The 16,198-nt window shown below is 44.1% G+C and overlaps 1 pseudogene; it reads right to left on the bottom strand.

Annotated features, from left to right (window-relative positions):
* Positions 1–496: 496 nt before the first annotated feature.
* Positions 497–5,917, bottom strand: LOC132643975 (acyltransferase Pun1-like; annotated as a pseudogene).
* Positions 5,918–16,198: the final 10,281 nt, after the last annotated feature.

Genomic DNA, 16,198 nt, shown 5'->3' with positions numbered 1-16,198 from the left:
GGGGATTAATGGCCACACAAATAATGTAGATTTAAACTCTATGTTCAATCTTTAAATTTCGTGTTGAATTTATTGTATTTTTTAGAATTATGTATTTAGATACATCATTTGTTGCAATTCTAATAAATTATTATGCATAAATTTATATTTCAGGTTAAAAATATTAAATTCAAATGAATTCAGCGTCACAACGCTACAACGACTCTAAGCAGCGGAGGTAGTTGGGTAATCTCGACTCAAAAGTCCTGTGCTCTTATTAGAATAAAGCCTTTAAATACTGAGTTGACAGGTTCCTTGTGACTTGTGAGGCTTGTCCCCATGAATTGAAAGACAAAAAATCACTAACAAAAATTTGTGTTCTACAAGAAAATAAACAAACACACCATATATAAATTGAATTAGAAATTTAGAAATATAGGAAATTCAAGTTTATAAACTTAGTGAATTATAAGCTCCTTGTGATCACATGTAAGAATTTATTCACTTTGCAATATGGTTAGAAAGGTTCCATGCAATATTTCTCTTCCTCCTCATGAACATGATCATCAACAGGAGTAGCAAATTGGAGAAGGTCCTTGTCTTGTTCAAAAATGGACATTTGTTGTTCATTCAAGTTGACAAACCCTTCAATTCCTCTACTATGATCATGTGTACTCATCAGGTAAAACACATTTCTAAATGGTGAACTTGCCATGTGGTTGCTCTACTAGGCCTCCCCCATCCAAAATCCAAATCATGAAATGGAATGTTACATATGCTACTGCATCGATACACGTCGTGACATGAATTCTTCGGGCGATAAGACTGATCATCCTCTCTTCCTGTATTAATTCTATTTGTGTATTCTAGCATTTCTGAGACCCACTCATTTTCTTTGAAATTATCTCTGTTGGAAAGCTCGTGTTTGGACTTTCTTATATCGGCTACTAATTTCGGCAACCTAAGGTCTCCTGATTTGTTATATATTGGCACAGAAAAGGCTGTGAGAATATTCCCAATTGTGGAGACTGATGGTATTGGTGGTGAAACTGTTTTCCACAGATCCGATACCAATACCAAATGAGATGAAGAATTATTACCACTCAATATGTTTGCGCCACCAGCTACTGCACATTTGTAAACAAGTGCACCGACAACCTTAGTGCTTGTTGGATTTTGCACTGCTGATGATCCATCAGCAGCAACCAAAGCTTTGAGGGCTCTTAGCCTGGATTCAGATAAGAAAAACCTCTTTTCGAGTTTGTTACTTTCTTGTGTATTTGGCTCAACCACAACTGGGAAGTCCAGAGGACCTTCAGGTCGTGATGATATTAATGAATCCTGGACAAAATGTGGAGTACATGCTAATTCTCCGTTTGGATATTGTTGAGTTAATGCAGCGCAATCCCTTAAGAAGAAGAGGGCACTACACCCGTTATCCACCTTGTGTGACAAGTACACGCTGATTGCTACTCCTCCACACTCAAAATGGCTGAGTTGAGCCACACTCAACAACCTCCAGCATTTGGTGGAGGGACATTCCTCCAGGGTAACCCTGAAGGAAATGTTAAGTCTGGGCGATGAACCACTTGATCCATCAAACAATTAACTTCAACTTCAAAAAATTCTGCCCTAGTGTCTGGGGGCTGTTTACCCCGGATTTGGATAATCAATTAAAATTGTGGGTGAGGTATAGGATATGTGGTTATATCTTGATCTTATTTGGTAGAGAAAAGAAATATGTGACTATGCTACAAGGAGCAATTGATGACCAGTGGTTTGCTCTAGACTCGAGTATCTACTAGCGAATAAGTGTTATTTGATTTAGAAAATGTAAGAGATAAAGCACAACAAATATGGACCGAAATCTGATATGAGAGAGATTCTTATATATAGTTTGCTATTACGAAGTGTTCTTTATATGAAAAAGCCAACCCCATAAAAGGAGGACCATGCCCCCTATTTATAGTGTTGCCCCATGGGTTTCATACAACATAAAAAATAATAAAATAAAGAAAACGTTCTGAGTTGGAGTAGGTTGGATTAGGTAGACCGTACGGTCTGACACCTGTGCGATTGGCAGTTGAACACAGCAGGACGTCATCGACGCTTGGTAGCCGCGCAACGGATCTCCCGGACCACCGGCCACGACCAAACGGGCATACGACCTCGAACAACCGATCATGGATGAACCGGACCAAATGACGACCTTCATTTGCTCCGGTCCAGCCGTTTCCCCGGTTCAGAATGGGAGCCTTTATGCACGTTCTTGTCCCTTTTTCCCCTCGGCCTTCAGTCCTACCGGTTTAACATATACCCGGTTTTTACCGTATAAAGATAGTCCACACACTTCCTGGATCGTAGATTTGTCGGAGTGACAGGGAGTGGATGAATCACTAAACCTGTCATGACCCGACTAGGGGCCGTGACGAGTACCCGATACTTGTACCGAGCACCCCTTATCTATCATTTTACCTTTACCTCTTAGCAAACTGTATGAACAGTACCATATTTTTTTTTTTTTTGAACATTAACATTAGCAGCGTCATTATGAACATAGACTAGTAAACTTCGCTATCACTTTACATAGCAGCATTAAGATGCCAAAATACCACATATCTAACTGTACATAACTGACTGTGCATATCTGTCTACGAGCCTCTAGACATAGTACACTTATACATAGATAGGGTCGGGTACTGCTGTGCCCGAATATACATACGCAAAATAGTACCGCGGAAGTGGGGCTCCGGGACAACTGGAGCGCTGTCAAGTGCGGCTGATAGAGCTTCTAGGGTTCAAATCCACCTGTCTGCTGACCTGCGCGGCATGAAACGCAGCGTCCACAAGAAGGGACGTCAGTACGAATAATGTACTGAGTATGTAAGGCATGAATGAAAACATAGTAACTGAATATAGAGTGTGAATAATAACAGAATAGACATACAGAGCTTGTCCTGGAGCAGAAGTAAGCTGTACATGTGTATGCCTTGTAGGCAGATACCATGCAAGCTTAGCCCCTTTTTCAGAACACGGTGTTCCTTATTTTCGTATACAGAAAACAGTACATTTCAGTAAACGGTATCTTTTCCTCACATTTACAGACGCCGAATACATCGGCTCTCCCATCCCCTCCCCAACGGTGTCCCAACATATCATATCATATATATCATACATCACATATACAGACGCCGCGTACGGCTCTCCCATATCCCGCGTCCGGGCATCCCGCGTCCGGGATGGAATCCAGCTGAATCAGGTGGTGATAAAACAGTTGCCCTTCCCCTTTCCCCATAGACATATACATACCCATACACATATACATGTATCTTATAAATAGCATGCATGGAAGCCCAAAGAAAGCCACATATCCATCGGAGTGACGTAAGGTCGGTAACCTCCGATTACATTATGGAACAACCGTAGTCGCTTTGTCTCACCTTGAAGGGACGAGTATTATAAGGCGAGGCTACCAATGAAAAGTGTCATTATGAGAAAAACATCAAATAGGGTCATAAGGTATAGTTTCATTTACTTAGAACCTTTAGAGTAGTCATTACTTGTAATAGAATTAGGGTATCAAGATATAGTTTAACATTTTTATATTTTCCTTTTCATAGTAGAACATATCTACCGTAGGCATTTTTCTCATTTTGGACTATATCGTTATCCATATAAGATCATATTCATCATTTTAGTCATGAGATCATCTTTGTCATGCTTGTCATAGGCGTATTCTTTTTTTCTTGACATCATCGTTACCACGGTCATCATGGACATAATTCCATTAGAATGGTACAGTACTTGTCGTTTAATAATCGGAACAAGGGTCAAAAGTTCTCTTTTAGATTCAACTTCGAAACAAGTCAAACGAGTCAACAAAGGAAAACTGGGAAAAACTGGGCCCACCTCGGGTCAACTGAGGCGGCGTGCCAAGTTTGTGTACATTCCATTCTATGACGTCACTTATGAGGGTTTTAAGGTAGTCGCGTCCTATGTAGCAAGTTCTAGAGGCTTAGGAAGTTTTCCAACTTTTTACACCATTTTTAGTTCAATTCTACTGAACGGGAAAGGGAAAACTTTAGGCGCGGATTCCGGGGGATAGGGTTGTCCCCGAGGCTCATATCCAACTTATTACGTCTAAGACATGCCATAGAAGGAAGGATGAAGCCTTACATACCTCTTGCCGCTCCGTATGCTATCCCGAATCCAAGTCGCAAATCCGCCAAAATCTACAAATTGGTCACATTTACCAACTTTGGTTAGAGCTTTTGGAATTGGAATCTTAAAGTAACATTTGTCTACCGAAATTTCGGCAGCACTTCCCCTGTAAATACTCCATCCCACCAAGTTCAACTTGGCCAATTTCAATCAACAACAACCCCGGGAATTCAACCCGGCCAAAGTATCAACAACAATGCCAACAACAATACTAACAATTCAATCAATATACAATTTCCTTCAAGACCTTCCAACTTTCATAAAACAATACTAACCTTATAATATATATATCAACAACACCATACTAATATCATTGTCTTCTATACATGTAAGAACATAATATTCAATTTACATAAACTTCCACCAAAACCATAATTCACCCACAATGCATTTTTCACCTTCCAATTTCATTAATAACAATCATAATTTGCATCTTGCCACTTTCATTTCCATATTCACATAAACTACAATAAAGTCACATATTTTCCTATAACAACCTCACAACAAATTTTCCATAACAACAAGAACCATTTATCTTCCACATTACACTACAACTATACGGCCAACATCAAGCATACACACTACAACCTCTCCAAATTTATTCAACTTCCATTATTCCACATAGCATTCACAACAATAATAACCAAATACTAGATGAAACAATTGAAACATGATTCCTACACATACATACACATATTACACCTCACGGCCACATCCCATAATATTGTTCTTCATGAATTTCATCCACTTTTGTACACTACAACATGCATAAATATTCATAACATGTAAAAGAGCACAAGTCCTCACCTTTCTTTTCCTCCACTTCTTCACTTGACTACAACTTGGCAACTTGTATGATTTTGAATTTTTCTTGCTTCAACAACAACTCCACTTTGTTAAGGACCCTCTACTTGGTAGAAAATGATTTTTGAAGGAATTTTAGTCAATTTTTTCTTGTGGAATTCCTCTTGGCCGAAATGGCCTCAAGGTTTTCACCTTCTTTTTTTGTTCTTGCTTTTTCTTGAAAGTTCTAGAGAAATAATGAATAAGATGACTAATTAAGTCATCTTATGGACTTATAAATTTTGCTCATATGGGCTTTGGCCCATTTACTATAGATGGCCTAAATGGCCCCTTTTTCCTCCAAGCCCATATTATTATTATTTTGTGCTTTTCATGAAAATTTAATTTTTCCACATTCCAAATTTGCCCTTCGTCTCCCTCCACATTTCCATGACTCATATTGCGAATTTCCTTTTATGCCCTTGACCTTTCTCATTATTTCCACTTTAATATTTTCAGAACAACTTATATGCCCAGCAAAGTAAAAATACGGCCTTGATTACTGTCTTCCCACGATTGTCTTGAATTATCCGATTGTACAAGAATGCGGGATATAACAAAACCGGTGACTCCCTTTGTCCGTCGTTATCACTTCATTTTTGGCTGGAACAGTTGCGCCACGTTCTACTGTCATCGGCCACGTGTCCCGTCCCGGATGGTCTGCTCTGACAACCACCGCACGCACGTCGTTTCAAGTCATTCCTCATTAATTATGGGGACGCGTGGCGCTCCTGGATTGGCCGGGGAATCGTAACCGTCACAGTCCCATGCCTATATAAGGCTCTTTCATCTCTTCATTTGAACATTTTACCTCTTCGATTAACCTTTCTGCTTCAAGTTTTCTACCTCTTACACATTCTATATCTCTACTCATAATCATCTAAAAAACTCAGTTCTTGTTGATCTGCTGCTTGTACTACGTGAAAAGAATCGATACCGCCACCTTCTCCACTCGTCATTCTCGCCTGTTGCTACTTCCCCCTATTGTTTTTGCCATTTTTGAACTTTTTTTACTGTTTCCTTTGCTCTTTCACCTTCTTTTCGAATCCATTCAACCTCTTCTTTTCATATTTCCAAATGTCTGAAACCACTTCCCATGACATTCCATCAGTTTCGTCTCCGGGAACCGAGGCTACTTCCCCTTCTAAGGCAAAGGGCTCCTTCGAGCCCACGGCCTCGGACATTATACCGGCCAAAACCAATTTCAACAAAGATTTAAAGGTCGAAAAACCTTCCTCGGTGTCCGACCGAGGGTATGATGTGAGACGATACCCCTCCTCCATTACCGAGGATAAACTTGATCTGGTCTGGTCTGAGTGTGGATGAGGCAATCGTCCGGTCCGAGTTTTTGCCCCCGGGCCCGATGAGTCAGTCACCGACCATCGGGAGGGCTACTTGTATGTCTATACTTACCCTTTCACCCTCAAGCTCAACCCTCCGATTGATCCGGTCATCCTGGACATGTGCCGGACCTATGATGTGACCTTGGCACAGATTGGCCCGATCATTTGGAGGGTCGTGGCATGCCTCTGGTTGCTGGCCAACAATGCCGGGAAGGAGCTCACACTGGCCCACCTGATACGCTTATACTCCCCGAGGTTGTTCCGGGGCGGCGTAATAAAACTCGCCAAGCGTAGCCGGAATCCATTTTTCTCAAAAATGGACTAGGACAGAGACAGGGGCTGGTTGGAGCGATATGTCCGAGTGAGGACCGAGGACATCATTCCGGCCAATCACATGCCCTTCCCGGAGAAGTGGAACAACAAGCGTAAGTCTGAACCTTTAAGTGATTGCTTTTGTATGTTTCGTTAAATTCTGATCCCACTTTCTCACCATTTTTCTTATTCGTGTCAGCCAATGGGTATATTCCTCCGGTCATCCGGAACCTGAGCGAATGGGTCACCGCACTTCTTAGCCAACATGTTCACGATAACCGGACGTGAGGGCGCACGTGGCCGATGGGTCGCCCAGAACCATAGTAGTATTCTGTTCCTTCCTGTGTTCATTGCACCTCCTACTATCCATATTCATTGCGTTTTTTACTTTCAGGTTTACCCAAAGGTTCGGTGGATCCCAGGCCGGAGTCGGCAGCCGAACCCACAACGTCGGCACCCAAGTTTGACTCAGCGGGTGCATCTCGTGCCCTTGCTGTTGCTGCTACCGCCAAGAGGAAAAGGCTCTCGGATAAAGGGCAAAAGTCAAAAAAGAGGGCGAGGAGCGTCACTCGGACGCTACGGGATGAAATAGAGCCCGATATTATTGTTCGGAGAGTCGAGGTCGATACTGTCGTGGCTCCGATCCCGGAGGAGGCTATCTCCGTTCCACCCCTTTCTTCTGTTGGCGGAGGACTTTTGGTGCCAGTTTCACACACAAGTGCGGAAGAAATTATTTCTCCGGATCCTCTAAGGTCGATTGATTTCGTCGACATTTCAGGTGAAACTTCTTCCGAAAAAGATCCCCTGCAAAGGACAAGAAGGCCCGGGGAGGCGGCCGCTGCTGAAGCCGGTCGAAGGACTGAGCCGGTCCCGGAGATGGAAGTCCCTATTGATGTTCACCTGACACCCGAGCATGAGCCTGCTGCAACAACGGAGCCCCCGACCTTTGCTGAAGATACTGAGGCTGCTCCAAGTTCCTCTACTCCGGCTCCGAGGCCTGACGAATTTGAGGATATGTTCTTAGGCACTCCTCCTGACGGCGAAGCTGCAGGATTCGGGCATCTCCCGATCCCTCGGGGACCTCTGAATCTGGGGCCAGGGATAACTTGGTGAGTATCTTTCCGGCCCCAAGCGTGGAGCCGAGGAGAACAAAATCGGTTATGGTCATTGTCCCCGAGGACTGCAGCTTTCTTTCTCGCCCGGTGGGTGTGGCGAGCTATCTGCGGCCTCTTGTCTCGGATTCGGACAAGCGGAAGATGACCGGGGTCTCTTGGCAGTGCCTCATTAACGAGGGTATGCATGCGGGCAATCGGGTAAGATTTTTTAGCCGTCCTTGCATAACTTCACTGAGAATTTTAGCCTTGTTTTGTTCAAGTTTTTAACTTGCTTCGTTTGCAGAGTGTGATGCTCGTCAACGAAGCTTTCATCCGCGCCCAGCAAGAGATGGACGATCTTAGGGGCCAACTGGATGCCCAGGGCCGGGAAACAGAGAAATATCTGCACCTCCTTCAGGAGAAGGAGGAGGAGTTGAACCGAGCGGTCGCTCTTTCCAACCTCCGACCCGAGCTTGACGTAGCGAAGGCCGAGAACTGTCAGTTAAGGAGTGAGCTGGCTGTGATGGCCGAATATAATCGGAGTCTCGAAGCTGAAAACATCGTCTTTAAACGAGACAACGCTCAGATTTCCTCGAGGCTTGGCGAGCTCGAAACCACCCTCTCCCAACTCCGGGAGGAGGTGGACTAGGTGAAGTTGGATGCTGCAAGCTTGGCCGATAGGAATCGGTTTCTCGAATACAAGAGTGCCCGATATCAAGAGCGTGCAAGGGTGTTCGAGGAGAAGGCGGAGATGAGGGCCCGGATGTGTGATGATCTGAAAAACGAGCTTAAAGAGACAGCTGATGCAAATGACACTCTCCAGGTCGAGCTTCAATCGGCCATCCAAATGCAGAATGTTCTTGGAGAGGCTCGGGATGCTCTGGAGCAAGGTTAGCCAAGGCCGAGGCTGATTTGGAAGAAGCTCTGAAGAGCGTGGAAGTTGCCGAGGCTCAAGCCACTATTGTTCCTGAGTATGAGAAATGGAAATCTCGGAGGATCACCCTCAAGCAAGCCGAGCACGGCTTTATTGATATTCCGGCCCTTATTGCTGAGGCCAAATGGGTCGAGGGAGAGGCTAAGGATGCTCTCGGTTCTGACTCCGATGACTCTGAGCGGACAGTGTCCGAACGTTCCGAATTCAGCCATTCCGGGTAGATTTGGGCCTGTACTTGGATTTCATCTTTATTTTATTTTTTTCCTTTGTAGGACTTTAGTTTTTTGATGTAAAAACACCCCTTGTATATATGAAAAATTCATCTCTCTTGTTTCTTCGTTTGAATGTTCGCCATTATTCTTGTCCGAATTGTTGGTCCGTTTTAAGGACAAGCTGACTCGTAGTCATTAGTTCACTGTGCCCGTAGGACTTACCTAATGCTTTGTGAATTTAGAAACCTCCAAATCACGATAGGCATTTCCTTGGGGCCGGGATTGTTCGGCAATATTTTAGGGTCGGTATTCCTTCGGGCACCTGAATCTCAGCCTCGGCTGAATTTTGACGTAACAGTCCCCGTTTGGGGAGGTTAGAAAATTTCGGCTCGGATCGTTATGACCTCGTTTCCTTAGTCGAATTTTTTAACGATTTTGGCTCGGTTCGCTATGACCTTGTCGCCTTTGTCGAATTTCGACCATAGTTCCCGGTATAGGGTGTGTGAATGAAGTAGTGCCGAAACACGGCGGTTATCACCGGGGTAAAGTCTTTTAACAGGAAGATAACCGAGATATTGCTATCCAAACTTTTCGATAATTTTTCATTGCAAAGTGTTTGTATACATGAGAATTTTGTTCCCTTCTGCTTTTGCCGTAGCAAGTACTAAATGGACACGATTCATTTTGATCGTTTGGTCCTTATACCGAAACCTATAGCAGAAGGTCCGGCCTTGCTTTTGCCGTAGCAAACACTTGGTGGACACGATTCATTTTGATCGTTTGGTCCTTACATCGGAACCTTACATTTTTGGCCCGGTGTTATTTGTTGAGGGTGGCCTCCGGAGTGGGTGTGATAGTCCCCTAGCTCTTGGCCGAGTTGTAAGATCGGGTGAGTGTTGTTAAGTCCCCATTCATTGGGTGTGACCTCAAGAAACCGAACGTTTGTTCTTTATATTTGTCAAGTAACACGTTGTACTTGTTGCCTCATTAAAAACCTTGTCGGAAAACCCATTTTGGGACAAAACCGTACTAAGGAAAAGAGTGCAACACGTGTTTTCAGATTTGGATTCTTTTCTTTACCTGGTACTCAGCTTCCTGCAAAAAAGAAAGGTCAAAAATAGAGAAACATAGGGTATTTTTACCTCAGCATTAGTATCTTTTCAGATGAGCCACATTCCAGTTATTGCGCAGCCGTTGCCCATCCATTGACTCCAGCTGGTATGATCCTTTACCCGTTACCTCGGTTATCCTGTAAGGTCCTTCCCAGTTCGGACCCAGTTTTCCTTCGTTGGGATTCTTGGTGTTCAAGGTAACTTTTCGGAGCACCAAGTCCCCAATTTGGAAATGACGAAAATTGGCTCTCCGATTGTAGTACCTTTCCATCCTCTGTTTCTGGGCTGCAATACGGACCAACGCGTTTTCGCGAAGCTCGTCCGTGAGGTCGAGTCTTACGGCCATGGCCTCCTCGTTTGACTCCTCGGTCGTATATCGGAACCGGAGGGTCGGTTCACCAACTTCTACGAGGATAAGAGCTTCAGCCCCGTAGACCAACGAGAAAGGAATCTCCCAAGTGCTCGATTTCGATGTGGTTCTGTAAGCCCACAATACCTCTGGTAATATTTCTCTCCAATGATTCTTTGATGCTTCAAGTCTTTTCCTCAGGTTTTAGATTATTGTCTTGTTCGTGGATTCCGCCTGCCCGTTTGCACACGGGTGATACAGAGTTGATACAGTTTTCTTGATGTTCAACCCTTCGAGGAATTTGTTGACTTTGCCACCCACGAACTGGGGCCCGTTATCACAAGTTATCTCGGTCGGGATGCCGAAGCGACAGATGATGTGATATCATATGAAGTCAATGACCTCCTTTTCTCTGATTTTTTCAAAGGCCTGCGCTTCAACCCATTTGGAGAAATAATCAGTCATAAACAAAATAAAACAGGCCTTACCTGGTGCCCATGGTAATGGACCGACGATGTCCATTCCCCACTTCATGAAAGGCCAGGGTGACACTACCGAATGCAACAACTCCCCGGGCTGATGAATCATCGGAGCATGCCTCTGACACCCGTCGCATTTACAGACAAAATTCTTCGAGTCTTCCTCCATCCGGTTCCAATAATAACCGGCCCTGATAATCTTTCGGACCAGAGCATCAACACCGGAGTGATTGCCGCAGGTTCCTTCGTGCACCTCCCTAATTACATACTCCGTCTCTCCGGGACCCAAACACTTGGCCAGGGGTCCGAAGAAAGACCGTCGATACAATTAGCCGTCTACCAAGCAAAAACGCGCCGCTTTGGTCCTTAATGACCGTGATTCTTTTGGGTCATTCGGGAGCTTCCCATTACGCAAGTAGTCAGTGTACTTGTTGCGCCAATCCCAAGTTAAACCCATTGTGTTTACTTCGGCGTGTCCGCTTTCTATTGTCGTGTTTAACAAGTGCACCGTTGCCCCGGGGTTGATTTCCTCCCCTTCGACCGAGGATCCCAAATTTGCTAACGCATTGCCCTCGCTGTTCTGCTCCCTCGGTATGTGCTGCATGGTCCATTCTTTAAATCGATGTAGTATCACTTGGGTTTTTTCAAGGTATCTCAGCATCCGCTCGTCCTTGACCTCGAAGACGCCGTTCACCTGGTTCACGACCAAAAGCGAATCACACTTTGCCTCGATTATTTCGGCCCCCATACTTCGGGCCAATTCCAAACCTGCAATCATAGCCTCATACTCGGCTTCATTTTTAGTCAATTTAGCAGTTCTAATGGACTGTCGAATGGCATCCCCGGCCGGGGTTCTAAGGACGATCCCTAGCCCGGAACTGAGGTTCGAGGCCCCATCCGTATGTAGAGACCAAATGCCCGAGGCCTTTCCCGAGGTCAGCAGAAGCTCTTTCTCTACCTCGGGGACTATAGCCGGGGTAAAATCTGCCACGAAGTCAGCCAAGATCTGGGATTTGATGGCCGTTCGAGGTTTGTACTTGATATCATACCCGCTAATTTCTACAGCCCATTTAGTTAATCTACCCGATAATTCTGGTTTATGCATGATGTTTTTCAGAGGGTAAGTAGTTACTACACATATTGGATGGCATTGAAAGTAGGGCTTTAGCTTTGTGGAAGCGCTTACCAATGCCAATGCCAATTTTTCCAAATGGGGATAACGGGTCTCCGCATCCCCCAAAGTTCTACTCAAGTAATAGATAGGGAATTGTGTACCTGATTCTTCTCGGACCAAAACGCCACTTATCGCTACTTCGGAGACAGCAAGGTAGAGAAAAAGCGGCTCGTCCGCCTTCGGTGTGTGCAGCAGCGGGGGGCTAGACAAGTACCTCTTCAATTCTTGTAAAGCTTTTTGGCACTCTGGTGTCCAAGCGAAGTCGTTCTTCTTCCTTAGTAAGGAGAAGAAACGATGACTCTTGTCCGAAGACCTCGATATGAAGTGACTCAACGCCGTTATCCTTCCGGTGAAGCGACTCAGCAGTTCCGGGCCAGCAGATGGAAGAGGCCATCCAGTTATTAACCCAGCTCGTTGCCGCACAGACTCAGCGGCAAGATGTAGACCTGGGAGGCAGAGCGGTAAGTGCAAGGGCCCGCGACTTTATCACCCTGAAGCCTCCAGAGTTTTATGGATCAAAACCAGAGGAGGACCCGCAGAGTTTTATAGATGAGATGCTGAGGACTCTGGGGATCATACATGCTTCGGATACGGAGTCCGTAGAGTTGGCTTCATACAGGCTGCGGGATGTGGCAGTTCTGTGGTACAGTAGCTGGATATCATCGAGGGGAGCAAATGCACCCCCTCCGGTTTGGCAGGAGTTCACTGAGGCGTTCCTGCGACATTTCCTACCGCCAGAGGTTCGACGGGCTCGAGCCGATATGTTCTTGAACCTGAGACAGGGAAATATGAGCGTTCGAGAATACAGCCTCCGTTTTAATTCATTAGCCAGGTATGCCCCAGCCATGATAGCGGATAAGGGAGATCATGTACACCGATTTGTGAGTGGGCTAGGGCCACATTTGGTTAAGGAATGTTTGACAACTTCACTCCAGGACGGGATGACTATTACTCGAATCCAGGCCCACGCCCAAAATCTGGAGGAACAATATCAGCCACGGCGAGAGGAGCGTTACCCAGATAGGGGTTCCAGAAAAAGGGGCAGGTTTTCCAGGACTAGAAGCGAGTACAGAGGGGGACAGGCACAAGAGCTATTCAGGCATTCAGAACAACCGGCGGCCAGTGCACCGCCTCGATTTACGGATAGGGGACTTGACCGTTCTACTCACTCACGACCAGATCAGGGTACTAAGGCGTCGGGATCCCAGTATAGAGCTGATTCTAGCAGGATGATGCCACCCCCGCCACGGTGTGCGCGATGTGGTAGACCACATTCTGGAGAGTGTCGCGCAGGTACAGGTGCATGTTATACTTGTGGACGGGTTGGCCATTTGATGCGTGATTGCCCACTGAGGTATGAGGGAGACCAAGCCCAGCCCGTCGGGTCCGCGGTTGGTTCATCGTCGACCGTACGCCCTCTTGGACAGACCTCCCAAGCTCCAGCGGGCCGCGGCCGAGGTAGAGGAGGGACACCTAGTTCAGCTGGTCCTCCGCACCGCCTATATGCATTGACAGGACGACAGGACCCTGAGCCTTCCGCAGACGCGGCCACAAGTACTTTTTCGGCACCTTCTATGATGTGTATGTTAATTGATTTGGATTCTATCCTATCCTACGTTGCCTTTATATTGCTGATCATATTAAGAATTCAGAAATTATGACGAAAGGTAGCCATACGCACAGGTAAAAAGACGAATACTAGAGACTGCGGAGGTTAGAACCGTAAATAAAAGAAGAGATGTGTTACGCGGCGTTTCGAAAACTGCTAAGACCCCAACTCGTTCCATAATATGTGATATAAGTAGTGCGAGGGAGTGCGGGCGAAAATACTAACGCTAAGACGCTGAAATACACTAAAGTTTCAAGGTTAAGCGTGCTAGGGTGAGAGTAATTTCATGATGGGTGACCCCCTGGGAAATATGCTGAAATTTTCACAAATGTGGGAACAAGAGACGAATGTGAAGCTAGGTAGTCCAATGTAAATTAGAGTGTGTGGAGTGGTTACAAACCCTATAAAAGTCATGTAGGCTGAGACGGACAAGACTAACGGAAGAGGAGAAAGCGTGACAGAAAGGGGACTTATTAACGTAGGGCCAACGTTCAGAGCTTACTCAATGGACTTACGACATAAAAGCGACCTAAGCGACATGTGAGATGTCTACGAAGGAGACCTCCCCGAAGTATTATGATACAGTATGAGGCCAGTTTAACATTCGAGGACGAATGTTCTAAAGGGGGGGAGAATGTTGTATCCCGTATTTTTGAACGTCAGATTATTTGCTGAGATGGGACCCACACATCGAGATTTTTTTTGGGACATCTGAAAACTCATATGAATCACATATGAGAAGTTAAACACAACTCAAGAAGGACCCTTGGGCCAAATCAAAGTGGAAGTCCTCCAAACGAATATTTTAAGAAAACGTTTTCGGGTGATCTGACTTCAAGGGGCATAAACGGTATTATAAGTTTGGAATTTGGAAAAGTACCAAGAACTAGAAGTTGTAGATAATTTAATTATCTTTCCAACCATAGGTCGTGGGTGCCCAGGTGACGTCGGTACAAGGAGATATGAACGTTTTAAGGTCGAAAGGTCAGTGGACTAGGCCCAACTCGGGACCAAACCGAGTTGGCCCAAAACAATCAAAACAAATAATAAGGCCCAAATTTGTGAGGCCCAACCGGCCATGGTTATGTCCCAAGCCCATATTAAATAAAATTTGGTCAAAAAATAAGATGACTAAGTCATCGTATTCCACATAATGTTCTAGAAATTTCAAGAAAAGCAAGAACAAGAGAGAGAGGAGAAAAATTTAAGGCCATTTCGGCCAAGAGCAATTTTCACAAGAAAAATTTGCAAAAATTCTCCAAAAATCATTTTCTACCAAGTAAAGGGTGATTAACAAGGTGGAGTTGTTGTTGGAGCAAGAAAAATTCAAAATCATACAAGTTGTCAAGTTGTAGTCAAGTGAGAAGTTGAAGAAGAAAGGTGAGTTTTGATCTTGTTTTATGTGTTATATATGGTTTATATGTGTTGTAGTATGCTAAAATGGATGAAATTCATGAAGGAGAGAAATATAGTATATGGCCGTGTATATATATATGTGTGTGGGAGTCATGCTTCAATTATTTTAATTAGTGTTTAGTTGTTATTGTTGTGAATGATATGTGGAAAATGGAAGTTGAATGAGTTTGGAGAGTATTGAAGGAGGTAGAATGTTAATTGAAGTGTTGGAATGCACCTTGAATGGAATATGTGAATTTTTAGTGTGATTGTTGAATTATGTTAGTAGTTTGGTCGGGTTTGAATTCCCGGATTGTGATTGATGAGAATTTGGCTATGTTGAATGTTGAGGATGGTATATTTACAGAGGAAGTGCTGCCGAAATTTCGGTAGCCAAGTGATTCCTTAAGATTCTAACTCTAAGTACCCTAATGAAAGTTTGGGTAAATGTGACCAATTTGCAGATTTTGACGAGATTGCAACGTGAATTCGGAATAGCAAAAGAAGCGGAAAGAGGTATGTAAGGCTTCACCCTTCTTTCTATGGCATGTCTTATAAGACAGAATGTTGAGAATCTTCCTCTCTTATTGTGAAAATTTGGTTACTGTTATGTGTTCAGTGAACAGAGTCAAATTTTGAGTTTTCCTGTTGAAATTCTCTTCTTGTTACCAGAAGCAGATTATGGCAGTTTATACGGGTTCAACTGTACTTATGACTTTAGCTTCGAATTACGTATACATATGCAGAAAGATGGTCAAATTTTATAAAAAGTGTTTCTCACTCTGTTTGCCTTTGTGAAGCTTTTAGTTGTGAAATTTTGCTATGTGAGAGCAAAAGAGGGTGTCTTTCTATTTGGGCTATCTTTTCTTATTGATATGCTAAAATAAAGAGAAAACTTTTAAAAAGAATAATTAAAATACACTAATTTCAAGAAGATACAACCTACAATTAGTAGGAAATTTCTGATGCATTTTTCGAATATGCTAGTAGATTGTAGAGACCAAGAAAGCAATTAGTAGGAAGGTCATTGAATCAAATTAATAGCAAATTTGTGTAATCTTTGAGTCAAATTAAATGACTTTTTATATAAAAAAAAAATGTTGAAATAAGACATGTAACGGTTAAATTTCAACTGCAAAGAG

Source organism: Lycium barbarum, chromosome 6, assembly GCF_019175385.1.
Source record: "Lycium barbarum isolate Lr01 chromosome 6, ASM1917538v2, whole genome shotgun sequence".
Lineage (NCBI taxonomy): Eukaryota > Viridiplantae > Streptophyta > Magnoliopsida > Solanales > Solanaceae > Lycium > Lycium barbarum.
This window is presented reverse-complemented; position numbering and strand designations above follow the sequence as displayed.